Source organism: Oncorhynchus masou, chromosome 11 (genome assembly GCF_036934945.1).
Source record: "Oncorhynchus masou masou isolate Uvic2021 chromosome 11, UVic_Omas_1.1, whole genome shotgun sequence".
NCBI classification, from domain to species: domain Eukaryota; kingdom Metazoa; phylum Chordata; class Actinopteri; order Salmoniformes; family Salmonidae; genus Oncorhynchus; species Oncorhynchus masou.
In genome coordinates this window covers 12772135-12799263 of record NC_088222.1, presented here as the reverse complement: position 1 = coordinate 12799263, position 27129 = coordinate 12772135, and the positions used below count along the sequence as shown (strand labels likewise).

The window sequence follows — 27129 nt, the reverse complement described above, 5'->3', positions numbered from 1 at the left end:
TGAGCCTGTGGTTGTTTCCCTTGCTCTGCATGGGTAACGCTGGTTCGATGGTGGCTGTTGTCGTTGTGTTGCTGGTTCGAGCGCAGGGAGGAGCGACTAGAGGGACGGAAGCTATACTGTTACACTGGCAATACTAAAGTCCCTATAAGAACATCCAATAGTCAAAGGTTAATGAAATACAAATGGTATAGAGGGAAATAGTCCTATAATTCCTATAATAACTACAACCTAAAACTTCTTACCTGGGAATACTGAAGACTTATGTTAAAAGGAATCACCAGCTTTCATATGTTCTCATGTTCTGAGCAAGGAACTGAAACGTTAGCTTTCTTACATAGCACATATTGCACTTTTACTTTCTTCTCCAACACTTTGTTTTTGCAATATTTAAACCAAATTGAACATATTTCATTATTTACTTGAGGCTAAATTGATTTTATTGATATATTATATTAAGTTCAAATAAGTGTTCATTCAGTGTTGTTGTAATTGTCATTATTACAAATAAATAAGTAAAAATCGTCTGATTAATCGGTATCGACTTTTTTGGTCCTCCAATTATCGGTATCGGTATCGGTGTTGAAAAATCATAATCGGTCGACCTCTAATCTCCTCTATACCATGTTTATTGTAGGATGACTATGTCTTTATTTCTAATTTCTTTGGTGAAGTCCAGGTTCCTGCTCTTTAGGCCAAATGCAGATGACCTCAGTCCTGGGATTTTCCAGGATGAGATAGTGAAGGCTTTGTGTTCCTCCACAGTAAGTGTGAGCAGAACCTGCTAAGCATCTGATACATGTCTCTCTCTCTCTCTCTCTCTCTCTCTCGTAGATTAAAGATTAAAGCTAGAGTCCTTAATTGAAACAATAACAAAGCGCACACCAAACCTCTGTTTCGGTAAAAGGCTGAGGAATGGGCGTGGAGAAATGTAGCCACTCTCAAATTCATAGCGAGAGCTATGGATGCAAGGACTGATCATCCATGATATAAAATGATAGTTTTAACCATGTTTTATACAGTCTTTGTTTACTTTTACGTTGTTTACAAACATTTGTGTAAAAACAGAATATATTTCAGACAGTTGAACTAAGTTGAGCTAAGCTCACAATGCTTTTATAGGTTATATTCCTCAAGAATAAATGGGTAAATATCATTAATTTATAAGTCCAAAAAGTTGTCGCAATGAAAGATTCTAGCTTTAAGGCATACGTCAAATAATTGGATTTGGGCCAAGATGTGAGCACAAACACACCTTTGCTTTCCTGCCATTACTTGTTTACTGTGTGTGTGTGTGTGTGTGTGTGTGTGTGTGTGTGTGTGTGTGTGTGTGTGTGTGTGTGTGTGTGTGTGTGTGTGTGTGTGCGTGTGCGTGTGCATGCGCGTGTGTGTGTGTGTCTCCATCCCATCATTCATTCTAAGTTTATGATGAATAATGCCTCATTGAGCCAAACATATCTGGGCTGGATGGGTTTAGTCCACCAAAGAATTCAAATGGGAATTCGCATAGTAGTAAACTGTAGTCCTTGTCAGTCCACAGGGCATATGACTGACTACTGCTGGGAAGAGAGTGGAAATAGGAGGAGGGAGGAAACGCCACATGGAAACTATCATGACCTTGGTTTCACAATCTGTCTCTGATTCACACAGACACACCATTTTGACACTGGTTAATTGGTCCACAATCTGGCAAAGCTGTCTTCACGTATTTGGTTGCATGTTGGGGGGAAAACCACACACCAGAACAGCCCAGTAGCAACAAGAAGGAATCTCTTTCATCCTTATTTTCACCTTGGTGTGCTAACTGGGAACAGTCTTTGCTGTGATCAAAAGAAACTTAGTCAAACGTGTGGGGGAAGGTTGCTGTTGATGTGCGTTAGAGAGTCATAAGGATGTGTTGTCATGACATCCAACGGTGTGCTGATAGAGAGTCATAATGGTGTGTTGTCATGACATCCAATGGTGTGCTGATAGAGAGTCATAATGGTGTGCTGGTATCACAGAGGTGTTGGTTGTCTCCCTGGGTAAACCATTTGGGGCGGCAGTGTAGTCTAGTGGTTAGCGCATTGGACTAGTAACGGAAAGGTTGCAAGATCGAATCCCCGAGCTGACAAGGTACAAAATCTGTCGTTCTGCCTCTGAACAGGCAGTTAACCCACTGTTTCTAGACCGTCATTGAAAGTAAGAATTTGTTCTTAACTGACTTGCCTAGTTAAATAAAGGTAAATATTCAGTTTGACATATCATTCAGGACAGTGTTTTATAGTGTAGTAGGGGTTATATTGTGTGTTAGGGTGGATGCGTGGGACATGATGTTGCTCCCATAGGATTCTCAGAAGTACTTTCTCCCCCAAGGTGAAGTTGATAGATAGTGTGTGAAGCCGTGCGTGGGAGTGAGGTCGGTTGCATATCAGACAGTGTGTTGTTGTGCTTTGGCCACTTGTGTTGTATGAGTGTGTGATGGTGCTATGAAGTATATCGTTCCTTATGAAAAATTATGATGTATATTGTTATTTATGATAAATGATGAGGTATATTGTTCTTTATGATAAATGATGAGATATAGAGTGCCACAATATAAAACAATTTAGGTCTCCTACGATGAAATAACCATTTGCCCTTACGTTGAGGTGCTACACAAACAAACCACCTATTTTTTCTGTAACAAAGCCAACAAGTACATCGAAGTTTAACATTTTCTGTTCTGACAATCAGTCAAATGTAAGCGTGGTCTTTGATCTATTTGTGCCAGATAGATAACGTCTATGTTAGCCTACTCCCATGTTAACATGGCATGACAACAATCATACAGTAGGACTTGGCAAAATTGCATAAACATATCTAGGATCAGGCTAGCAAAATGTTGACTCTCTGCACTGTTCCATTCCGTCCCCTGGACTACACACTAGCTCAGTGGTACTCATTGCGTGGCCCGCAGGCCACATGCGGCCCACTTTCCCTTAATTTGTGGCTCGCTGTGATTTTCCTGTTTTCCATTCGTAATACAATTTCAATTCAATGTGTTTAATGCAGGCCTGAATTACTTAATTGAATATATCTATTGTTCCCTGGATGGCAGTATAGCACAGCTGTTGAACAGAAAGGCCTAAATAGAACATTTGCCGAAATAGAACGCAACTGCTCTGTAACGGTCGTATGAAGAAGGTGAGGACCAAAGCGCAGCGTGGAAAGTGTTCATATCTTTTAATTAAGTAATAGAACACTTGAACAAAACAATAAACGACCAACGAACAGTCCCGTAAGGTGAATGACAAAAAAACAATAAACAGAAAAATAATCACCCACAACTCAAAAGTGAAACCAGGCTACCTAAATATGGTTCTCAATCAGGGACAACAATAAACAGCTACCTCTGATTGAGAACCATACCAGGCCAAACACTGAAATCCCAAAACATAGAAAAGGGAACATAGACAACCAACCCAACTCACGCCCTGACCATACTAAAACAAAGACATAATAAAAGAACTAAGGTCAGAACGTGACATGCTCACCTACAGCGACCGACACATATCGGTTTGCTACTAGCTAATTTTGCAGTCTTTTCGACATGGATCGATTTATTGTAAAAGGAAACGGAAATCTATTGACAAGGAAAATGAGGGGGAAGAGCTGGAGAACAACGTGACAGCTGTGAACGAACAACCACTGGAGAACTGGGAAAATCACAAAGATGGCGACGTGGAAATGCAGCTAGATAATGTAGCTAACATGGTTCTGGTGGCTAAGAGAAGAATACGGTCGATTCAAGAAGAACACAAAGTTCCAAGAGAAATGGACAGAAGTCTTTTTTTATACTGCATGATGGGACTCGCTCACTTTGTTTTATTTGCCAAAAGGCAGTAAAAAAAATTAATTAGCAAATTTAGAGCGACATTTCCAGTCACATCCTGCCTACTTTGACAAAACATATCCACCACAAAGCAACCACAGAAACAACAACATAGCTCAACTCAAAATGACAACAAATGATAGACAGATCTCGCACTGTTGCAGAGAAAAAGACAGAGGCAACAAATGAGATTGCTTGGATACATGTGTGAAACAAGAAGTCCTTCACAGACGCTTAGATTGTAAAATAACGTTTTTTGGCCTCAGACAAAATATTGTATGCTGATTTCACTAACAAGGAAGCTATTTTTTTTAAGCAAATTAAGGTACTGCAACTCTGACTCGACCATAACAAGACGCATAAAAAAATGGTGAGGACATCAGTAAGCAACTGATTACTGACATACCCGTGGTGCCGTGTTTAAGTATTGCACTTGACGAAAGCACTGATATGTTACATTGCCCAATTATGTGTTTGGGACCGATTCCCTCAAAACGAGTCGTTCATAGAGGAACTTTTCTTTACTTTCCCTTCAAAGACAAACATGAGAGGATATTCTGAAAGCCCTTGTTACATCTTTTGCTAATAATAATAATGACTGGTCAAATCTGGCATCTGTGTGCACTGACGGCACCCAAACATGCGAGGGAAGGAGAAAGGACTCATAGGCCCGATGAGAAAGAGAGAGAATATTCCCCAATTTGTTATGTTTCATTGTATCATTCATCAGGAAGCACTTGTGGCTAAACTCAAAGACTGACTTACAGAATGTTCTGCAGCAAGTGGTGCGCGTGGTGAACATTATTGCGAGGGCACTGAATCACAGACAATTCCGCCAGTTGGTGGAGGAATACCAGACTTGATATTTCACAATGAGGTGAGATGGTTGTCTTGTGGCAGATATTTGGAGAGAGATCTCTCCTCCCTCAATTCCGTGAATTTGTTGCAAGGGGAAAAAGGAGCCAGAGCTGGATAATCCACAGTGGATATTCAAGATGGCTTTTTTTACTGACATCACCTGAACAGTGAGTCTCCAGCTCCAAAGGAAAGCTAAAACTCTGGGGGGGGGGGGAATGCTGCATTTGGTCACAGTATTTCAAAATAAAAATCACCACACTGTTCATACCTGACAGTTTCCCAGAACTTAGCGCAGTCACCACATCCAACCCAGACATACAGCAACATTTTAGCTATGATGCATTTGTGCGTGATGAGTTGAAGTTTGAGTCAAATGTCAAGGATATCATGGAGTTAACTTCATTGAGAACCTCTTTCATGTGCCAGTGTTATCTTTGACCGCAGCCATCACCACCCCCCTGTCCTGACCGTGCTGGAATAGAGGGTGAGATAGTGGAGCTGCAGGAAAATTACACATTGCAAGGTGAACTAAGGTGTTACCCATTTATTGAGTCCTGTGTCAGATACAGTGTATCCATTTCTGAAGCAGTGTGTACCAAAGGAGACCATTTTGTCAGCGCTTATTCATGTGAAGCAACATTTTGAAAAATGAACATTGTGAAACAAAAACAGAGAAAGACTGACCAATCCACACCTGAATTGCCTAACAAGGATAGCAACAGACTATAAATTTAGAATGAACTCAGTCAAGGAGCAGAAGGGCATTTTCACTCACCCAACTACTGAGGTAACCCTTAATATCAATCAAATCTCATTTATAAAGCCCTTTTACATCTGTCAAAGTGCTGTACAGAAAACCAGCCTAGGTGTGGCCAGTCCTCTTCCGGCTGTGCCGGGTGGAGATTATAACAGTACATGGCCAAGATGTTCAAACGTTCATGGATGACCAGCAGGGTCAAATAATAACCACAGTGGTTGTAGAGGGTGCAACAGGTCAGCATCTTAGGAGTAAATGTCAGTTGGCTTTTCATTGCCGAGCATTCAGAGTTAGAGACAGCAGGTGTGGTAGAGAGAGAGAAGGGACAATGTAGCACATCCGGTGAACAGGTCATGGTTCCATAGCCGCAGGCAGAACAGTTGAAACTGGAGCAGCAGCACGACCAGGTGGACTGAGGACAGCAAGGAGTCATCAGGCCAGGTAGTCCTGAGGCATGGTCCCAGGGCTCAGGTCCTCAGAGAGGGGAGGGACAGAATTAGAGGGAGCATACTTAAATTCACACAGGACACCGGATAAGATGGGAGAAATACTCCAGATATAAACAGACTGACCCTAGCCCCCCCCCCCCGACAAACTATTACATGTGATGAAGCCTATATATTTGTGATTTGCTGTAGGTCAAATCAATTGCATGTGCGCGATATTTGCTCTCAATTGTTATTGGAAGAAAAAGTACCACAAATTAAAGATGTGCAACCCTCTGAATTATTCTCTCAACCCAAAGTGGCTCCCATACAACAAAATAGTGAGTAACACTGCACTAGCCAGTCATTACACATACGTTTCCACTCCTCAGACTGCTGGACTGTTCTGTAGCTACACATATAGCACCCTTTCTTCTCCCTCCACAACAGTTTTCCAATGAAGTTTGCATTGATATTTCCACTTAAAATCGTCCTCTCCTCCTTTGAACAGTCGTCACGTCCGGTTCTCGTTGCACGAGCAGTTCGAGTCTTCCAATGATCGGTCTATTGCGGCATTGCCTTGTCAGTTAGTTGACTTATTACATTTCACAATCGAGGTATAGGCACGTTTAACGCCTTACTGGCGTTTAATGAATCTGACACGAAGGAGCCGAAATGAATGGTGAAGCACGCTGACTGTAACCTTAGCGGTCTTGATTTCTGCAAAAGTCATGTCATTCTGAACAGCGACAACCACGATATTCAAAACGGTAACTGTTGGGCAACATTCACGTAAGTAAACGCATAGCTGCTGTCAATCGCTTATCCGTTAGCTAGATAAATTAGCTGACCAGAAATAGTTTAGTCCTCTTCACGTGCTACAAAGAGAACTTGTACAGCAGGTGGTTAGCATTAGCAAGTGAGGCTGTTTTCAGTACATTTTTTATTAAGGAATTTCAAGTAATAAAAGGGGATTTTATTTTCTATTTTCTTCCGTGATTCACTGTGACAGTCAGTTTCAGTATGAACTGCATGCAAGCACAAGTGCCGCCCACACACTTGTCAGTTTTCAAACAGAGGCGCAACATCCCGATACTTCTGGGGAAACGCATTGCGAAACTGAGAGACATTGGCTGGGTTTCCTAAAAGTATCGTTGTACTAAGATCATCCATCGAAACTAGAGACGATCTTAGTACTACGATGCTTTTGGGAAACCCAGCCCAGGGGTGTATTCATGACTGAAACCGTTTAATTACCAAACGAAGAGTCACCTCAGATGTATAATAAGAACTGGAGAATGTTTCCAAGATGTCCTACAATTGTTTAAGGTAATTAGTCAGGTTTGCATACGCGGATAAACTGACAGTCAATATCTGATGCATCCGATTTACAGTGTATTCGGAAAGTATTCATACCCCTAGACTTTTTCCACGTTGTTACGTTAACCGATTGAATACATTTTAGAATAAGGCTTTCTCCAGTCTACACATCCACATTGACAAAGCTAAAAGTTTTAGAACTTTTTGCAAATGTATAATTAAGAAAAAAAGTATCACATTTACATACGTATTCAGGTAGTTTTTAAAGTCTTGGGTATGACACTACAAGCTTGGTACACCTGTATTTGGGGAGTTTCTCCCATTCTTCTCTGCAGATCCTCTCAAGCTCTGTCAGGTTGGATGGGGAGCATTGCTGCACAGCTATTTTCAGGTATCCAGAAATATTTGATCCGGTTCAAGTCCGGGCTGTGGCTGGGCCATTCAAGGACATTGAGACTTGTCCCGAAGCCACTCCTGCATTGTCTTGGCTGTGTGCTTAGGGTCGTTGTCCTGGTGAAAGGTGAACCTTCACCCCAGTCTAAGGTCCTGAGTGCAGGTTATCAAGGAACTCAGTACTTTGTGCCGTTCATCTTTGCCTTCCTTGATCCTGAGTAGTCTCCCAGTCCCTGCTGCAGAAAAATATCCCCACAGCATGACGCTGCCAACACCATGCTTCACCGTAGGGATGCTGCCAGGTTTCCTCCAGACATGATGCTTGGCATTCAGGCCAAATAGTTAATTCTTGGTATCATCAGACCCAATAATCTTGTCTGAGAGTCTTTAGGTGCCTTTTGTGCAAAATCCAAGTGGGCTGTTGTGCCTTTTACTGAGGAGTGGCTTCCGTCTGGCCACTACCATAAAGGCCTGATTGGTGGAGTGCTGCAGAGATGGTTGTCTTTCTGGAAGGTTCTCCCCAGAGGACTCTCTGGAGCTCTTATATAGATAGGTATGTGCCTTTCCAAATCATGTCCAATCAATTGAATTGACCACAGATGGACTCCAATCAAGCTGTAGAAACATGTCAAGGATGATCAATGGAAACAGGGTGCACCTGAGCTCAATTTCAAGTCTCATAGCAAAGGTTTTAAATACCTTATTTAAAAAAGTATTCCTGTTTTTTATTTTTAAAACAAACATTTCTAATAACCTATTTTTCGCTTTTGTCATTATCGGGTATTTTGTGTAGATTGATGAGGGAAAAATGAATTATATCCATTTTTGAATAAGGTTGTAACGTGTCCTCTCTGGAGCATGAAATCAAGAGCTCTGCTGGCTGACGACTGAGTAGCAACCTAGTGGTGCCAAAAGCCCTGAGCCTCGTTTCCTAAAAGCATCTTAAATATGCGCTATGCAGAACCACCATTTACTAAAATTCTAATAGTCTGCCTAATTTCTGATTATGAGACAAAACAAGCAATTGTAGTGTCATTGTACAATCTAAACCGCTGTGACATTTTTTCCATAAGCCCAAATATTGTATTTTCAGCTGTTTTAAAGCTGGTGTACAAAACTGAAGTAAAATAAATTAAACTCAAGAACAGGACGCATAGGACAGATCTACCTCTTCTAAGACTTGCGTTTAATGAGATGGACATACAGTACCAGTCAAAAGATTGAACATCTACTCATTCAAGGGTTTTTCTTTATTTTTACTATTTTCTACATTGTAGAATAATAGTGAAGACATCAAAACTATGAAATAACACATGGAATCATGTAGAAACCAAAAAAGTGTAAAACAAATCTAAATATATTTTATTTTAGATTCTTTAAAGTAGCCACCCTTTGCCTTGATGACACTTTGCACACTTTTGGCGTTCTCTGAACCAGCTTCACCTGGAATGCTTTTCCAACACTCTTGAAGGAGTTTCCACATATGCTGAGCACTTGTTGGCTGCTTTTCCTTCAGTCTGCGGTCCAACTCATTCCAAACAATTTCAATTTAGTTGAGGTCGGGTGGTTGTGGAGGACAGGCCATCTCATGCAGAACTCAATCACTCTCCTTCTTAGTCAAATAGCCCTTACACAGCCTGGAGGTGTGTTTTGGGTCATTGTCCTGTTGAAAAACAAATGATAGACCACTGCCACTCAGGAGGCACTAAGGCACTGCATCGCTGTGCCACTAGAGATTCTGGGTTTGAGTCCTGGTTCTTTCGCAGCCAGCCGTGACTGGGAGACCCAAGGGGCGGTGCACATTTGGCCGCCCCATTTGTATTTCATATACCTTTGACTATTGGATGTTCTTATAGGCACTATAGCATTGCCAGCCTAATCTCGGGAGTTGATAGGCTTGAAGTCATAAACCGCGCAATGCTTGAAGCACAGCGATGAGCTGATGGCAAACGCAGGAAAGTGCTGTTTGAATGAATGCTCTGAGTCTGCTGCTGCCTACCATCACTCAGACTGCTCTATCAAATATCAATTAATATACTTAATTATAATAATAATAATAAACACAGAAATACGAGCCGTAGCGCATTAATATGGTCAAATCCAGAAACTGTCATTTCAAAAACAAAACGTTTATTCTTTCAGTGAAATACGGAACCATTCCATATTTTTATCGAACGAGTGGCAACACTAAGTCTAAATATGGCTGTTACATTGCCCAATCTTAAATGTTATGTCATAATTATGTAAAATTCTGGCAAATTAATTACGGTCTTTGTTAGCAAGAAATGGTCTTCTCACAGTTCGCAACGATCCAGGCAGCCCAAACTGCTGCATATACCCTGACTCTGCTTGTACAGAACGCAAGAGAAGTGACACAATTTCCCTAGTTAAAATAAATTCATGTTAGCAGGCAATATTAAATAAATATGCAGGTTTAAAAATCTATACTTGTGTATTTATTTTTAAAAAGGCATTGATGTTTATGGTTAGGTACACATTGGTGCAACAACAGTGCTTTTTTTGCAAATGCGCTTGTTAAATCATCACCCGTTTGGCGAAGTAGGCTGTGATTCGATGATAACATGCACCACATTGATTATATGCAACGCAAGACAAGCTAAATAACTGCACATAGTTGATTATTACTAGTTTAACTAGTGATTATGCTAAAGATGATACAACAATAAAAATGAAAAAACATGTTTTTTTCATTGTATTATTTAAACCAGATATATTGTGTAATATTCTCCTACATTCAATTCACACTTACACCAAACTTCAGAGTGTTTTCTTTCAAATGAAACCAAGAATATGCATATACTTGGTCCTCGGCCTGAGCTACAGACAGTTAGATTTAGGTATGTCTTCAGGCGGAAATTGAAAAAAGTAGGGGGATAGCTGTAAGAGGTTACCTGTTATGACTGCGATCCCCGTACAGGGACCAACATCAGGGGACATTTCAGAGTGACAACTAAAAATACAACTTCGTAACATTAAACATTCTTGAAAATGCAAGTGTCTTACACCCTTCAAAAGATTAGAATCTTGGTAATCAAACTACGTTTTACAATTTAAAATAGCTATTACAGAGAACAAATCCCATGCTTTTATTTGAGAAGAGCAATCAACAACAAACATCTTCCACCATGACATTTTTTACACATTCACATCCGAAGGTAAAATTATGACTTGCATTCTGATATCTTGCTCTTATTTCTCTTCCTGAGGGTTCCAGTGATCAAATGAAGTGCCTTTTTCTTTGATAAAATCCATTTTTAGAGCCTAAATCAAAACATTTTGTAAACCGTTTGTGCCGTGAATTCTATCTCTATCAATTTTTTACGGAGCATTCAACGTGATTCCCCCCTGTAAACAATCATTTATCTAGTCATGGTTGGTTTCAGTGCATTCTTCTGGATGTTTGCAACACAGCCAAACCTCATTGTTTTTTTTGCAGGGATTACTGACCGAAGTGAGCTGATTTGAAAACAACGATAAATGACTACCTTACGCACCAATAATTTTAGCGAAGCTTCATTGATTGACTATATTTCTGCCCAATGACCACTGATCTTTTTGAAATCTAGCTGGGTAGATAGCCAATGAGCTGAGGTATACGCCAGTATGTAATGGTTTGGGATTGGACCACAATTCCTTGTTTGTAATCGGACGTGCAGGGAACTCCATTCTAGCCTTGACGATCAGTGGAGTTGCTGTAAGGCTTTTTACACGCAGCTGTATTTCGGAAAGTTGTAGTTTCAACGATTTCATTGAAGATATCATGGGGAATAAATCCGGTAAAGCAAAGTCTAAAGTGAAAGTGAGACAGAATTCTTTTGTTTGGGGGATCTTGGAGTATTATGATTCAAACGAACTGAGGAGCTGTTTCTGCAAGGACAGGATGTACTTCTGGACGGGTAAGTTTTTTTTTTTGTTTGTTTTTTTTGCTATGAAATGTGTGGTTTGTGTGTGTGTGTGTGTGTGTGTGGTGTGTATGTATGTATGTATGTGTCTATATATATATAACAATGGCCGGAGTTGAATGGAACAGCACTTCACCTTAGGGACTGTTCCCTCTGCTCTATACAATACATATCTGTTTATTTTATGTGATGATAAAAGGCTCATAAAATGCAACATTTTTTAAATGTTTTCTTTCACAGTGATAGCGACTCCGACTGGGAGCCCCCGGTGCCAAGCTGCCTGCTCTACCTGTGCCCCCAGTGGTGTTCATATGCCACAGTTCATTACTGCAGGCATGACTGTGCCGCCTCAGAGCCAAAAGGGCACAGCATGGAGGCGTCGTTGTGTTCTGTGTCGCATGAAATGCACCACTTGTTCAGTTTGCCTCTGCTTTACATCATAAAGAGACTGCTATGGGACATGGCACAGGCAGCAAAATACTGTGACGAGGACTTCCAAGGGGCGTACTGTTTTTTTTTTTTTTTTTTTATATATATATATTTATTTTCTAATATTTTTTAAACATTGTTTTTGTTGTGTGTGTGTGTGTGTGTGTGTGTGTGTGTGTGTGTGTGTTAGAATTGCTTTTTGATGTGTTGTATATAGTTATTTGCACTGCTGTATATAGTTATATGTCATTTCACCAATTTGGCCACTTGGGTACATTTGGGCAGCTTGTGTGGGACACCTGGGTGACTTCATGCTAAATGTCATGTAGCTTACCCATTCCTGAAGTTATCAGTCTGAAACTTTGCACACCTACAGCTGCCCTCTTGTGTTATCCATCAAAATTATCTCCAGCATCCTATCTGACTGTGTGGCTATTCTAGTACATGTGAAAGATGATACTACAACAATAAAAACAGAAAACGTATGCTCTTTCTTTCTCTTTTCTTCCACCAGATCTACTGTGTTATATTCTCTTACATTCAATTAACATTTCCACAAACTTCAGAATGTTCCCATTCAAATGATACCAAGAATATGCATAACCTTGCCTCTGGGGCTGAGCTACAGGCAGTTAGATTTGGCAGTTAGATTCTTATTTTCAATGACTGCCTAGGAACAGTGGCAGAACGACAGATTTTTACCTTGTCAGCTCAGGGATTCAATCTTGCAACCTTACTAGTCCAACGCTCTAACCACCTGCCTCACGAGGAGCCTGCCTGTTACGCGAATGCAGTAAGAAGCCAGCTAGCATTAAACTTATAAAAAACAATCAATCAATCATAGTCACTAGTTATAACTACACATGGTTGATGATATTACCAGTTTATCTAGCGTGTCCTGCGTTACATATAATCCATGCGGTGCGTACTCGCGAAAAAAGACTGTTGTTGCTCCAATGTGTACCTAACCATAAACATCAATGCCTTAAAATCAATACACAGAAGTATATATTTTTGAACCTGCATATTTAGCTAAAAGAAAGGTTAGAAGGCAATATTAACCAGGTGATATTGTGTCACTTCTCTTGCGTTCATTGCATGCAGAGTCAGGGTATATGCAACAGTTTGGGCAGCTTGGCTCGTTGCGAACTAATTTGCCAGAATTTTACATAATTATGACATAACATTGAAAGTTGTGCAATGTAACAGCAATATTTAGACCTAGGGATGCCATCCGTTAGATAAAATACGGAACGGTTCTGTATTTCACTGAAAGAATAAATGTTTTGTTTTCGAAAAGATAGTTTCCCGATTTGACCATATTAATGACCCTAAGGCTCGTATTTCTGTGTGTTATTATGTTATAATTAAGTCTATGATTTGATATTTGATAGAGCAGTCTGACTGAGTGATGGTAGGCACCAGCAGGCTCGTAAGCATTCATTCAAACAGCACTTTCATGCGTTTTGCCAGCAGCTCTTCGAAATGCTTCAAGCATTGAGCTGTTTATGACTTCAAGCCTATCAACTCCCGAGATTAGGCTGGTGTAACCGATGTGAAATAGCTAGCTAGTTAGCGGGTTGCGCGCTATTAGTGTTTCAAACGTCACTCGCTCTGAGACTTGGAGTAGTTGTTCCCCTTGCACTGCAAGGGCTGCGGCTTTTGTGGAGCGATGGGTAACGCTGCTTCGAGGGTGGCTGTTGTCGATGTGTTCCTGGTTCGAGCCCAGGTAGGGGCGAGGAGAGGGATGGAAGCTATATACTGTTACACTGGCAATACTAAAGTCCCTATAAGAACATCCAATAGTCAAAGGTTAATGAAATACAAATGGTAGAGAGAAATAGTCCTAGAATTCCTATAATAATTACAACCTAAAACTTCTTACCTTGGAATATTGAAGAGTCATTTTAAAAGGAACCACCAGCTTTCATAAGTTCTGAGCAAGGAACTTAAACGTTAGCTTTCTTACATGGCACATATTGCACTTTTACTTTCTTCTCCAACACTTTGTTTTTGCATTATCTAAACCAAATTAAACATGTTTCATTATTTATTTGAGGCTAAATTGATTTTATTGATGTATTATATTAAGTTAAAATAAATGTTCATTCAGTATTGTTGTAATTACAAATAAAATAAATAGAAATCGTCCAATTAATCAGTATCGGCTTTTTTGATCCTCCAATAATCGGTATCGGTATCGGCGTTGAAAAATCATAATCGGTCGACCTCTAGTTTCTATGCACTTGCATGTTTATCAATCATTGGAAGAAGCAATTTCATAAATTCATCAACATTTATTTTTACTGCTCTAATTATGTTGGTAACCAGTTTCTAATAACAATAAGCCACCTCGGGGGTTTGTGATATATGGCCAATATACCACACTTAAGGGCTGTTAAGCACGACGCAATGCGGAGTCATACCCATGACTCTGTGTTTTGTCATACTCATGGTATACTGTGTTATAGCATTCAATGCTTGAACCACCCAGTTTCTAAATATTTATATACTGTATATCACACCTTTTCAATGAGAATTTGGTCAGGTAGCCCGAGAAGTTACATATTGTAGTTTTAAGGCTATGTTCATTGTTCGCATCATTAAATCTCTGCGCTGCTTCCCAAAACCATTGTTACTAAAGTTGCTCGTTATTTAATGACCAACTCGGACCACTCCTAGAGCAGCTAAGTATGTCGTTAAATGCCTCCCCCCTTCCACGTCACTTATCACAATCTCCACTAAACACAAAATCAAGATGTTTATCTGTTTTTCTGTGACCGATGATAACTTCAGAATGAACGTGACTGACTACAAACACAGTTGCCCATTTATTTGCTTAACAAGTGGAGGGTATGAAGACACTTCCCATGAAAACCGCGATTACTGTGTTAAAAGATAAATACAGTATAGACTAAAAAGACCTATATATTTGAATGAGATTCAAATCAGTTTCATGTTAATTCAACTGAGTTTTTATTTAGCTGTTTGTACGCAACTCTGACATTTTTGCCTCGACATAGCCTATTTCATGATGTTTAACGTGCACAATGATGTGCAAAATCTTGATTTAGTACCTTGTTATTGGGTAAATATTAGAATAAGCCGCCTCAATATTTGTAGCCATACGTGATATCTCTCTAGGAGCTGATCCGTCGTCATTATTGTGGAATAATTCAAATGTTAAGGTAAGATTGGAAAGGGAGAATGCTGATCTGAAAGCAGTGCTTCCTTTCTTTCGATCATATCAATCGCTAGGTGCCTCAACAATGCACCTAGCAACATTGTTGAGGCACCTGTTGTCTACGTGGTATTTTGGGAAACGCATGTTACATCTTTGGCCGTTGTAGGAAAGATGCATCGTTAAAACACTGTAAGCCAAAGTTCCATTGCTATTGGAAAACTGTCCTCGTCTGCCCTAGAAAGCTGATGTAAATTATGATTGCCAGAACGGCCCAAGACATTTTGGGCCCCTTGAAGTATCTAAAAAAAAAGATTTTTGTATATATATATATATATATATATATATATATATATATATATATATATATATATATATATATATATATATATATATATATATATATATATATATATATATATATATATATATATATATATATTTTTATATATATATATATATATATATATATATATTTTTTATAGCCCATATATTTTTTTTTTTTTTTTTTTGCCCATACCGCTATTAGCCCATACAAACGCATTGAATAACAGATAAACTACAGAGAGTCACAAAAAAGATCTAAAGGAAGTTTGTTCTGCAGTGTCTGTCCTATATCTGAGAGATTTAACAAAGATCAGGAAACCATTTTTTTGGGACATGTATTTAACCTGTAATTTTTGTCACTTAACAGTCTCCATATACAGTACCAGTTAAAAGTTTGGACACACCTACTCATTCCAGGGTTTTTCTCTATTTTTACTATTTTCTACATTGTAGAATAATAGTGAAGACATCAAAACTATGAAATAACACATATGGAATCATGTAGTAACCAAAACAAGTGTTAAACAAATCAAAATATATTTTATATTACAGATTCTTCAAAGTAGCCACCCTTTGCCTTGATGACAGCTTTGCACACTCTTGGCATTCTCTCAACTAGCTTCATGAGGTATTCACCTGGAATGCATTTCAATTAACAGGTGGGCATTGTTAAAAGTTCATTTGTGGAATTTCTTTCCTTAATGCGTTTGAGCCAATCAGTTGTTGTGACAAGGTAGAGGTGGTTTACAGACGATTGCCCTATTTGGTAAAAGACCAAGTCCATATTATGGCAAGAACAGCTCAAATAAGCAGAGAAAAATGACAGTCCATTACTTTAAGATATGAAGGTCGGTCAATCCGGAAAATGTCAAGAATTTTGAAAGTTTCTTCAAGGGCAGTCACAAAAACCATCAAGCGCTATGATGAAACTAGATCTTATGAGGACTGCCACAGGAAAGGAAGACCCAGAGTTACCTCTGCTGCAGAGGATACGTTCATTAGAGTTACCAGCCTCAGAAATTGCAGCCCAAATAAATGCTTCAGAGTTCAAATAACAGGCACATCTCAACATCAACTGTTCAGAGGAGACTGCGTGAATCAGGCCTTCATGGTCAAAATTGCTGCAAAGAAACCACTACTAAAGGACACCAAAAAGAAGAGACTTGCTTGGGCCAAGAAACACGAGCAATGGACATTAGACCAGGAGAAATGTGTTCTTTGGTCTGATTTTTGGTTCCAACTGCCGTGGTGTGAGTGAACGGATGATTTCCGCATGTTTGGTGCCCACTGTAAAGCATGGAGGAGGAAGAGGTGTGTGGGGTGCTTTGCTGGTGACACTGTCTGTGATTTATTTAGAATTCAAGGCACACTTAACCAGCATTGCTACCACAGCATGCTGCAGCGATACGCCATCCCATCTGGTTTGGGCTTAGTCCCACTATCATTTGTTTTTCAACAAGACAATGACCCAACCCCCCTCCAGGCTGTGTAAGAGCAATTTGATCTAGAAGGAAAGTGATGGAGTGCTGCATCAGGTGACCTGGCCTCCACAATCACCAGACCTCAACCCAATTGAGATAGTTTGGGATGAGTTGGATTGCAGACTGAGGTAAAAAAAAAAAAAAAAAAACAGCCAACAAGTGTTAAGCATATGTGGGAACTCCAAGACTGTTGGAAAAGTATTCCAGGTGAGGTTGGTTGAGAGAATGCCAAGAGTGTGCAAGCTATCATCAAGGCAAACGGTGGCTACTTTCAAGAATATCAAATATAAAAACTGTCTAACACTTTTTTTTGGTTACTACATGATTCCATATGTGTTATTTCATAGTTTTGATGCCTTCACTACTAGCCAAATTGTATCTATGATCGTATGCGATGCATTTATTTTATTTTATATGTTCTATTTGTATCTGTAAATTAAAAAAATGATATCAAGCCACACCTGGCCATGATTACAGATGATTATAGTGTCCTTTGACACTATATAAACTAGTGGCCTGCAGTGTTTGTCATTGTACCCTGATGAAGAAAGCTTGTTTGTCAACGTTGGTTATTAGTTAATTCAATTATTGCACCTGAGTGTGCGACTCTCCTTTTCTTTTTCAAGTGTTTTACTCCGTTAGCCAGCACCTCGCCTAAACAGGTGTTTCTTTCGCCTCCAGACGCACCTGTGTAATGATCGTGTTGTTTAGTCAGCATCCTGATATGCCACACCTGTCAGGTGGATGGATTATCTTGGCAAAGGAGAAATGCTCACTAACATGGATGTAAAAAAAAAAAAAATAATGTTTACAACATTTGAGAGAAATGAGCTCTTTGTGTGTATGGGGAAAATTCAGTGATTTTTATTTCAGCTCAAGAAACACGGGACCAACACTTTACCTGTTGCCTTTATATTTTTGTTCAGTATATTTGCAGCTTTCAGTTTCTATGCAAGTATGATGATCAAGTGTCCACTCATTGGTCACTTCTCACCTATACAGCACACAATACAACTAGTTGAGTGCCAGCCCTTCGTTTCTCTCACAGGACGTCTGATTGGCTTTGTTGGCTTGCGTCAGCCAGTATAGAGGACCCACAGTATTTGTTGGACGAATCAAACTGGCTTAGCTGTGAGAGGATTATTCCAGGTAGCAGACCTGACAACCACAGGTCAACTCTGAGCTGCTGTCTCTCTTGCATGGCAGAAGTAGCCTAATCAGTACAAGTCTCAAAGCCCCTTATTCCACGTCCCTTGCCTGAAAACTAGCATGCTGTCAATGTTCCTCTGCCATTATGCAGCATTATGGGGCTTCCCCTCACCTTTCCCCTATAGCTTCCTGTGTATAGTATAGTGCCCACAAATTCAAATCTTGACCTCCAAGCCATTTCCACTGTTCTTTTTCAGTCTTCCCCTCTTCCCATGGACTGGTGGGTTCAATTCATTATCAGGTAGAAGAGAACCAGCAGTAGTCTGGACGTCGTAGGGTAAGATCTGAATACCCCTGGCTGGTATGGTAGCTATACCCAGCCACCCCTCAACCTAACCATGGAACATTCTGTCAATGTTTCTCTGCCACAATGCCTTGTGATTGACCTGATTGTGGAGTTGGTAGGGGGTCTTACTTTGCGTCTTTACAACATCCTGCTCATGAATTCCGTGTCCAGTGGTAGAACTCTTGTGTGAATATGTCTCGGATGCAGTGTATCAGACTCCTTTTGACATTAGGTCGGTGACAGGACCGAGGACGGGAGCATTTGTAAGAGTTGTAGACCCATTAGAGTAGATATAGCAAGCCATGTGACATCAAGGCAGGGCAGCCGACAGGACATAGTCTGGCTGCAGTGATAGTGGTTGACCCCAGTTTCCCCCAAAGCCCTGATAAGCCTGGAACAAGTAGGCTAACTCTCTCTGCCTGTGGGCCGATAACAGCAAAACACCATTGACAAACTAGGTGTGTGTGTGTGTGTGTGTGTGTGTGTGTGTGTGTGTGTGTGTGTGTGTGTGTGTGTGTGTGTGTGTGTGTGTGTGATCTAAACAAGTGAGGGGGGTGGTGGTTTAGAAGATTTTTCAGGGAGAACCCCATGCAGCATGTTTTTGTTTCACCAAAACAGAGACTGTGGAAGGAACACTGAGCTAGCTTAATTGACATGGAGACTGTGGAAGGAACACTGAGCTAGCCTAATTGACATGGAGACTGTGGAAGGAACACTGACCTAGCCTAATTGACATGGAGACTGTGGAAGGAACACTGAGCTAGCCTAATTGACATGGAGACTGTGGAAGGAACACTGAGCTAGCCTAATTGACATGGAGACTGTGGAAGGAACACTGAGCTAGCCTAATTGACATGGAGACTGTGGAAGGAACACTGAGCTAGCCTAATTGACATGGAGACTGTGGAAGGAACACTGAGCTAGCCTAATTGACATGGAGACTGTGGAAGGAACACTGAGCTAGCCTAATTGACATGGAGACTGTGGAAGGAACACTGACCTAGCCTAATTGACATAAAGACTGTGGAAGGAACACTGAGCTAGCCTAATTGACATGGAGACTGTGGAAGGAACACTGAGCTAGCCTAATTGACATGGAGACTGTGGAAGGAACACTGAGCTAGCCTAATTGACATGGAGACTGTGGAAGGAACACTGAGCTAGCCTAATTGACATGGAGACTGTGGAAGGAACACTGAGCTAGCCTAATTGACATGGAGACTGTGGAAGGAACACTGAGCTAGCCTGATTGACATGGAGACTGTGGAAGGAACACTGAGCTAGCCTAATTGACATGGAGACTGTGGAATGAACACTGACCTAGCCTAATTGACATGGAGACTGTGGAAGGAACACTGAGCTAGCCAAATTGACATGGAGACTGTGGAAGGAACACTGAGCTAGCCTAATTGACATGGAGACTGTGGAAGGAACACTGAGCTAGCCTAATTGACATGGAGACTGTGGAAGGAACACTGAGCTAGCCTGATTGACATGGAGACTGTGGAAGGAACACTGAGCTAGCCTGATTGACATGGAGACTGTGGAAGGAACACTGAGCTAGCCTAATTGACATGGAGACTGTGGAAGGAACACTGAGCTAGCCTAATTGACATGGAGACTGTGGAAGGAACACTGAGCTAGCCTAATTGACATGGAGACTGTGGAAGGAACACTGAGCTAGCCTAATTGACATGGAGACTGTGGAAGGAACACTGAGCTAGCCTAATTGACATGGAGACTGTGGAAGGAACACTGACCTAGCCTAATTGACATGGAGACTGTGGAAGGAACACTGAGCTAGCCTAATTGACATGGAGACTGTGGAAGGAACACTGAGCTAGCCTAATTGACATGGAGACTGTGGAAGGAACACTGAGCTAGCCTAATTGACATGGAGACTGTGGAAGGAACACTGAGCTAGCCTAATTGACATGGAGACTGTGGAAGGAACACTGAGCTAGCCTAATTGACATGGAGACTGTGGAAGGAACACTGAGCTAGCCTAATTGACATGGAGACTGTGGAAGGAACACTGAGCTAGCCTGATTGACATGGAGACTGTGGAAGGAACACTGAGCTAGCCTAATTGACATGGAGACTGTGGAATGAACACTGACCTAGCCTAATTGACATGGAGACTGTGGAAGGAACACTGAGCTAGCCAAATTGACATGGAGACTGTGGAAGGAACACTGAGCTAGCCTAATTGACATGGAGACTGTGGAAGGAACACTGAGCTAGCCTGATTGACATGGAGACTGTGGAAGGAACACTGAGCTAGCCTAATTGACATGGAGACTGTGGAATGAACACTGACCTAGCCTAATTGACATGGAGACTGTGGAAGGAACACTGAGCTAGCCAAATTGACATGGAGACTGTGGAAGGAACACTGAGCTAGCCTAATTGACATGGAGACTGTGGAAGGAACACTGAGCTAGCCTAATTGACATGGAGACTGTGGAAGGAACACTGAGCTAGCCTGATTGACATGGAGACTGTGGAAGGAACACTGAGCTAGCCTGATTGACATGGAGACTGTGGAAGGAACACTGAGCTAGCCTAATTGACATGGAGACTGTGGAAGGAACACTGAGCTAGCCTAATTGACATGGAGACTGTGGAAGGAACACTGACCTAGCCTAATTGACATGGAGACTGTGGAAGGAACACTGAGCTAGCCTAATTGACATGGAGACTGTGGAATTGACATGGAGACTGTGGAAGGAACACTGAGCTAGCCTAATTGACATGGAGACTGTGGAAGGAACACTGAGCTAGCCTAATTGACATGGAGACTGTGGAAGGAACACTGAGCTAGCCTAATTGACATGGAGACTGTGGAAGGAACACTGAGCTAGCCTAATTGACATGGAGACTGTGGAAGGAACACTGAGCTAGCCTGTGACATGGAGACTGTGGAAGGAACACTGAGCTAGCCTAATTGACATGGAGACTGTGGAAGGAACACTGAGCTAGCCTAATTGACATGGAGACTGTGGAAGGAACACTGAGCTAGCCTAATTGACATGGAGACTGTGGAAGGAACACTGAGCTAGCCTAATTGACATGGAGACTGTGGAAGGAACACTGAGCTAGCCTAATTGACATGGAGACTGTGGAAGGAACACTGAGCTAGCCTGATTGACATGGAGACTGTGGAAGGAACACTGAGCTAGCCTAATTGACATGGAGACTGTGGAATGAACACTGACCTAGCCTAATTGACATGGAGACTGTGGAAGGAACACTGAGCTAGCCAAATTGACATGGAGACTGTGGAAGGAACACTGAGCTAGCCTAATTGACATGGAGACTGTGGAAGGAACACTGAGCTAGCCTAATTGACATGGAGACTGTGGAAGGAACACTGAGCTAGCCTGATTGACATGGAGACTGTGGAAGGAACACTGAGCTAGCCTAATTGACATGGAGACTGTGGAATGAACACTGACCTAGCCTAATTGACATGGAGACTGTGGAAGGAACACTGAGCTAGCCTAATTGACATGGAGACTGTGGAAGGAACACTGAGCTAGCCTAATTGACATGGAGACTGTGGAAGGAACACTGAGCTAGCCTAATTGACATGGAGACTGTGGAAGGAACACTGAGCTAGCCTAATTGACATGGAGACTGTGGAAGGAACACTGAGCTAGCCTAATTGACATGGAGACTGTGGAATGAACACTGACCTAGCCTAATTGACATGGAGACTGTGGAAGGAACACTGAGCTAGCCAAATTGACATGAAGACTGTGGAAGGAACACTGAGCTAGCCTAATTGACATGGAGACTGTGGAAGGAACACTGAGCTAGCCTAATTGACATGGAGACTGTGGAAGGAACACTGAGCTAGCCTAATTGACATGGAGACTGTGGAATGAACACTGACCTAGCCTAATTGACATGGAGACTGTGGAAGGAACACTGAGCTAGCCTAATTGACATGGAGACTGTGGAAGGAACACTGAGCTAGCCTAATTGACATGGAGACTGTGAAAGGAACACTGAGCTAGCCTAATTGACATGGAGACTGTGGAAGGAACACTGAGCTAGCCAAATTGACATTGGCATGGCTGTGCCCCAATGTCACCCTATTCCCAATAAGGCTCTTGTCAAAAAATAGTGCGCTATATAGGGAATAGAGTGCCATTTGGGAGACACCCGTTCATTAACTCCACCCACCTTTAGGAGTTCAAACAGCTGTAGAAATCTAGATTTTAGACTGACTCAGTTGATGACGTATGAGACTGAACAACAGCCGTGTGAAGTGGCGTCAGTTCACTTTTCAATTTTGCTAAACATAGAGGAAGGACATGTTCAGCTCTTTCTGGGCTACTGTCTACATGACGGGAGCTGTGCATTCTGGACCTTTTTAAAGAGAGACGCAGGAGTTCTAATAGAGGAAGTGTCAAAGTGCTGTGTAAATAGTCACTGTAAGGTTAAGGCAGTATATTTACATGCCAACCTACTTATGTTTATGTCTTTTTTTTTTCTGCCGTCGTCGTCTGCAGGGACACCACAGTGCAGAGTGAAGCACAATAACAAGCTGTGGTGTGACGCAGAGGGCCTGAAACATGTTTATGTGGACCTTGTTTAGCCTGTGTGGTTTGCATCTTTATGGTTATGAAACATAATGTCAGCAAGCCTAATAGCAGCAAGCATAAAAGCAGCAAGCACCCGAGTGCAATGAGTTTCATTTGATTTATTTAGCCAGGATAGTCCACTCAGTAACAATTGCCACTGTTTTCCAGGGAGTTCTGGGTTCCAATGAAAACATACAGATCATATAAAATGTGTATAGATATAAACACAGCATACCCCGTAAGTAACTACAGCTAAAAAACACAGAACCTACCCAGGAGCACACAGAACCTACCCAGGAGCACACAGAACCTACCCCAGGAGCACACAGAACCTACCCCAGGAGCACACAGAACCCACCCCAGGAGCACACGGAACCCACCCCAGGAGCACACGGAACCCACCCCAGGACCACACGGAACCTACCCAGGACCACACGGAACCTACCCAGGAGCACACGGAAACTACCCAGGAGCACACGGAACCTACCCAGGAGCACACGGAACCTACCCAGGAGCACACGGAACCAACCCAGGAGCACACGGAACCTACCCAGGAGCATGTAGTCATCATCTTTACAGAAGAAGTCAGTGTAGCCTAGTTTCGCTGCACCAATTAAAATATGTATCACTGGCCTTAATTTGTCAAATTTGCATATCATGGAAATCCTTGAAGACTTTCTGAAATACAGTGGGGCAAAAAGTATTTAGTCAGCCACCAATTGTGCAAGTTCTCCCACTTAAAAAGATGAGAGAGGCCTGTAATTTTCAGCATATGTACACTTCAACTATGACAGACAAAATTAGTGGGGGGGGGGGATATCAAGAAAATCACATTGTAGGATTTTTAATGAATTTATTCACCATTATTATGGTGGAAAATAAGTATTTGGTCACCTACAAACAAGCAAGATTTCTGGCTCTCACAGACCTGTAACTTCCTCTTTAAGAGGCTCCTCTGTCCTCCACTCGTTACCTGTATTAATGGCACCTGTTTGAACTTGTTATCAGTATAAAAGACACCTGTCCACAACCTCAAACAGTCACACTCCAAACTCCACTATGGCCAAGATCAAAGAGCTGTCAAAGGACACCAGAAACAAAATTGTAGACCTGCACCAGGCTGGGAAGACTGAATCTGCAATAGGTAAGCAGCTTGGTTTGAAGAAATCAACTGTGGGAGCAATTATTAGGAAATGGAAGACATACAAGACCACTGATAATCTCCCTCGATCTAGGGCTCCACGCAAGATCTCACCCCGTGGGGTCAAAATGATCACAAGAACGATGAGCAAAAATCCCAGAACCACACCTAGTGGGACCTAGTGAATGACCTGCAGAGAGCTGGGACCAAAGTAACAAAGCCTACCATCAGTAACACACTACGCCGCCAGGGACTCAAATCCTGCATTGCCAAACGTGTCCCCCTGCTTAAGCCAGTACATGTCCAGGCCCGTCTGAAGTTTGCTAGAGAGCATTTGGATGATCCAGAAGAAGATTGGGAGAATGTCATATGGTCAGATGAAACCAAAATATGACTTTATGGTAAAAACTCAACTCGTTGTGTTTGGAGGACAAAGAATGCTGAGTTACATCCAAAAAACACCATACCTACTGTGAAGCATGGGGTGGAAACATCACGCTTTGGGGCTGTTTTTCTGCAAAGGGACCAGGACGACTGATCCGTGTCAAGGAAAGAATGAATGGGGCCATGTATCGTGAGATTTTGAGTGAAAACCTCCTTCCATCAGTAAGGGCATTGAATATGAAACGTGGCTGGGTCTTTCAGCATGACAATGATCCCAAACACACCACCCAGGCAACAAAGGAGTGACTTTGTAAGAAGCATTTCAAGGTCCTGGAGTGGCCAAGCCAGTCTCCAGATCTCAACCCCATAGAAAATCTTTGGAGGGAGTTGAAAGTCCGTGTTGCCCAGCAACAGCCCCAAAACATCACTGATCTAGAGGAGATCTGCATTGAGGAATGGGCCAAATTACCAGCAACAGTGTGTGAAAACCGTTTGACCTCTGTCATTGCCAACAAAAGTATTGAGATAAACTTTTGTTATTGACCAAATACTTATTTTCCACCATAATTTGCAAATAAATTCATTAAAAATCCTACAATGTGATTTTCTGGAGAGAAAAAAAAATCTCATTTTGTCTGTCATAGTTGAAGTGTACCTATGATGAAAATTACAGGCCTCTCGTCTTTTTAAGGGGGAGAACTTGCACAGTTGGTGGCTGACTAAATAATGTTTTGCCCATTTTCTGGTTGCATAGCCTATATCATTCATACATTCGTCGTATACATGAATTGCACACAGTCTGTTGAGTTAGATCAGCATTTCAGATAAGTGTATATCGGTTCATTCATACTTAGTTTATTTCAGGTCATTTCATTCCGGATCATTCAAGATCCGTCACATAATTAATCTGGCCACAAAACGGTACACCAATACAGGCTGAAGTTTTGTGGGAAAGTTTGAGAATCTTAAGTTTTGTGTCTATAGGGCTAGGTCTTCTTTGAGAAAGACAATTGAGCTACAATATTTGAAACCAGGGGTTGTGTATCAAGCGTCTCATCAAGCGTCTCAGAGTAGGAGTGCTGATCTAGGATGCTTCATGTAGGAGGCCCTTTTTTAATGTCTTGGGTCACGTACTGTAAGAGGTTTAGCAGCAATGTTTGTGACGTGTGATAATGTCTCTTATGGGCGATTCCCATGGTAATAGTGACCCTGAGACTCAGATTTTTCACTTGAAAATGCAAAGTTTGGTAACAGAGTGGCGATTTGCTTTGTTTGTGCATCTGCACTGTACTTCAAGTAAATGTGTTCTGGTAAAATGTTCTGTGAAAATTGTACAAAAGTAGTCCTTGTGCATGGAGTTGTATGGTTTGTTTAACTTTGCTATCATTGGTATTTGTTTGACATACATTTTAAAGTGAAAAATCTAAGTCTTGGTGTTTCTCAAAATGCATACTACTGTGCTCAGAGCACACATTGGAGCACATGAGGGTCGGAGAATGAGTCCAAATCAAAGTATGCGAAACGGAGCATGGAGGGACACTTCTCTGATGCGTAATCTTTTTGTACATGTTTTGAAGAATGCATAGTTGCAAGCTTCAATGGAAATCAATGGCGGACATTATTTGAGCTGAAGCGAGAGAAAATAAACTCTGACTTCGGAATGAAATATTGCCCATTCACATGACATATTTTGCCTGACTACTATATTTTATCTTGATACGTTAACAAATACGTACTGTGTTAAGTTTTACCTGTCTACAATACCCACTGTATTGTGACGATCGCAAGCCCATAGTAACTCAATTGGGCGAACTGGCTTGCTACTATTGATAGCTAGCTAGATGTCCACAAAGAATTGGTAGCTAGCTAGCTATGCACAAAGAATTGATATCTACCTTGTTAAACATTTAGTTTGAGGTAATTTCTGCCTGTTTAAGCTATCTGGTTAGCTAGATTATTACAATTCACATATAGCTAGTTGATTATTATGAAGTAAAACATTTGCTTTGCCTATATCTTGTTTGGTCTCTATTGTTGTCATTGTCCTGACTGGAAGAAGGTTCAGAAAAGGGGAAGGTGCAGTGTGAGGTAATACAGTAGGGGGAGTGCTGCTCAGTGTGAGGTAATACAGTAGGGGGAGTGCTGCTCAGCGTGAGGTAATACAGTAGGGGGAGTGCTGCTCAGCGTGAGGTAATACAGTAGGGGGAGTGCTGCTCAGTGTGAGGTAATACAGTAGGGGAAGGTGCTGCTCAGCGTGAGGTGATACGGTAGGGGGAGTGCTCTCAGCGTGAGGTAATACAGTAGGGGGGAGTGCTGCTCAGCGTGAGGTAATACAGTAGGGGGAGTGCTGCTCAGCGTGAAGTAATACAGTAGGGGGAGTGCTGCTCAGCGTGAGGTAATACAGTAGGGGGAGTGCTGCTCAGCGTGAGGTAATACAGTAGGGGGAGTGCTGCTCAGCGTGATGTAATACAGTAGGGGGAGTGCTGTTCAGCGTGAGGTAATACAGTAGGGAGAGTGCTGCTCAGTGTGAGGTAATACAGTAGGGGGAGTGCTGCTCAGCGTGAGGTGATACA

The 27129-nt window shown here is 41.6% G+C and overlaps 1 protein-coding gene and 1 long non-coding RNA gene across 2 annotated transcripts in view; one reads left to right on the top strand and one right to left on the bottom strand.

Moving 5' to 3' along the window:
• Positions 1-5237: 5237 nt before the first annotated feature.
• Positions 5238-8561, bottom strand: LOC135548128 (uncharacterized). The gene is made up of 2 exons (XR_010456773.1): positions 7458-8561; positions 5238-5877 (listed from the first exon to the last, which is right to left on the bottom strand). It is a non-coding gene; the product is annotated as an uncharacterized LOC135548128 (long non-coding RNA).
• LOC135548127 (tyrosine-protein kinase JAK2-like) overlaps positions 6406-27129 on the top strand; it is a 72924-nt gene continuing 52200 nt past the window's right edge. Inside the window, exon 1 of the mRNA XM_064977418.1 lies at positions 6406-6682. The gene's annotated coding sequence lies outside the window, so the exon portion shown is untranslated. The remainder of the gene's footprint in view (positions 6683-27129) is intronic.